The sequence below is a fragment of the Penaeus chinensis genome, chromosome 13 (assembly GCF_019202785.1).
Source record: "Penaeus chinensis breed Huanghai No. 1 chromosome 13, ASM1920278v2, whole genome shotgun sequence".
NCBI lineage: Eukaryota > Metazoa > Arthropoda > Malacostraca > Decapoda > Penaeidae > Penaeus > Penaeus chinensis.
Window position 1 is genome coordinate 741,155 of NC_061831.1, and position 2,500 is coordinate 743,654.

The window sequence follows — 2,500 nt, forward strand, 5'->3', positions numbered from 1 at the left end:
GAGTTCAAATTATGTTAAAGCTGCAGTAAATATCGGTCAAAGTATAATTAAAGCTGAATTAAAACTGGGAAGAAGCTTCAATAAATCTAGGCTAAAGTTTTGTTCAGGTTTTGATGAAACTAAGATCCTAAGTTAAAATTGTTTGCAAATTATAGAGCTGTACAGTACTACTGTTTTGTTATGCCTGGGATAACAAATCTAAAAGCTCTAATAAAAAAAAGGCTTAAGCTCTGATGAAGCAAACGCTGCGTTAACACTTTGTTGAAATTGAGCTTCCACTTGTAAAGACGTGTTAAAGCTGGTTAACACTATTTTGAACGAAATTGTACTAAAGGTCTGTTAATAATATTGTTGTAATGTTTTAAACTGATTCAGTTCTCTATTGGAAAAGTGCCGAAGCCTTTTAACTATATGTACAAGACAAGTTTCCGGAGTAGAAGAGATGAGTCTGTGAACATTGTGAGGTTAGAAATAAAAGTAGAATGTAAATGACCACAGATTATTGCTTCTCCACACGCAACTGTCATGTGAAAAGGCAGTTAATATAACAGCTATGAATTTCAATTGAATGATCCTTTGACAGTATTTCAAAGGCCCTTCGCATTAAGGAAATGCGTTATATTTGATATTGCAAAAGTATTGCATAATATAGATAAACAGGTTGATAGATAGGCACATACTGTAGATCAGACAGACAGTGATTGTATCAGTATAGAATGATAACTACGGCAATAACATAATGAATCAGATGATTTGGAATGAAGTACTTATAGTGTTAATTCACAATATATAATGATTAGAAGACTGAATATAAAAATAATGTATATGGTTATGGCGTTGATGATGATATTGATGATGATGACGATGATGATGAGGAAGATGATGAGGATGACTATGATGATGATGATGTGACGATGATGATGATGATGATGATGATGATGTGACGATGATGGTGATGTGACGATGATGATGAGATGATGATGATGATGATAAAGATGATGATGATGATGATGATGATGATGATGATGATGATGACGATGCTGCTGCTGATGATGATGCTGATGAAAGGAAGGCAAGATGTAGACTTTGGTTAGTGTAACACGAAGAGGATAGAATCATTTTGGTTCTTCCTGTTACCATGCACTTTCTCTGATGATTTATTCCTTGATAATTGTAAGGACACCTTCATGAATGAATATGATAAGTTTATGCAAAGCGCAGGTAAGTCCAGGTACGAGCACAGGTGTCCGTGCAACCAGGTGGGATGTAGATGTAAAATGTAATTACATAAACAGAAGAAGAAAAAAAAAAAGGATTTAGGCGAGCTTGTTTCTTAACAATGCGGTTCTATTGTGAGGTTGTAAAGTTCTTCCCACGAGGAAGTGCATTATCTCATTACATGAAGTAAGTATGTAATTTACACCTATGCTGTTGTATGCTTGGGCTTTCCTACTTGTCACCATTAGTGCGAAAAGAAAGAGAGATAAAAGAGAATTCAAAAGAGAAAGAGAGAGAGAGAGATAGAGACAAAGGGAGACAGACTCATCTTATGTTCGTGTATGTGCGATAGAGAGAAAGTAAGTATATATGTCTGTGCGTGTGTGTGTTTGTGAGTGTCTGTGTGTGTGCGCGCGTGTGCCCATGTCTGCGGCTTTGCATTCATGAGGTTTTGCAATGACAGCAATAACCAGTTCTTGCACCAGTGGCGAGCAGAGACAGGAAGCCAGGAATATGATACAATTTTATAAAACTTAATATCCGTAAAACGCAACACATTGTTCGTGATTAGTCGCAGACACTGGGATTCCTCGCCCTCGCAGCCAAACCTCGGCACTTGGCACCTTGAAGGCTGCTTGTAGTATATATGCTGGGCCTATATTCACGATGCATTCATAAGCAGTACGTGGTCTTCAAAATGAAGTCTGTAAGTATAAAACATATTATGGGATATGTATCAACACTCTTGTGGTTTAGACATAAGTGGGTGATTCTTCTGGGAAGCCAGGCTTGATATCTGTGTAATATGCCTAAGTATTGTGTCAAGATCTTATTCACTTAGACTTTAATAATTTATCATATTTTACATTAAAATCTCTTCTCATGTATATCTATCTATCTATCTATTTATCAATCTATCTATATGTGTATCTATCTATATATATATATATCCCGTTCTTGAGGCTAATCTCCCTCGATTCCCTTCCTTAGCTGGTGTCTACCCTGGTCGTCCTGACTGCCCTGTCGTGCGTGTCCTCGAACGCAGGTCACTTCAAGAAGTCCGGAGGCGGCGGTCTCTCCGGCTTCCACCGCTCGCTCGCCGTCTATCCGACCCTCGCTCTGCCTTTCTACAGTGGATACGGCAGTTACGGAGGTGGGTATGGTGGCTATGGAAGCGATTATGGGATCTACGGAAGCGGACATAGTGGTTATGGGTATGGTGGGTATGGAAGTAGCTACGGCGGTTATAACTGGTGAAGTCTGAAAAAGGTGATCCACAGCA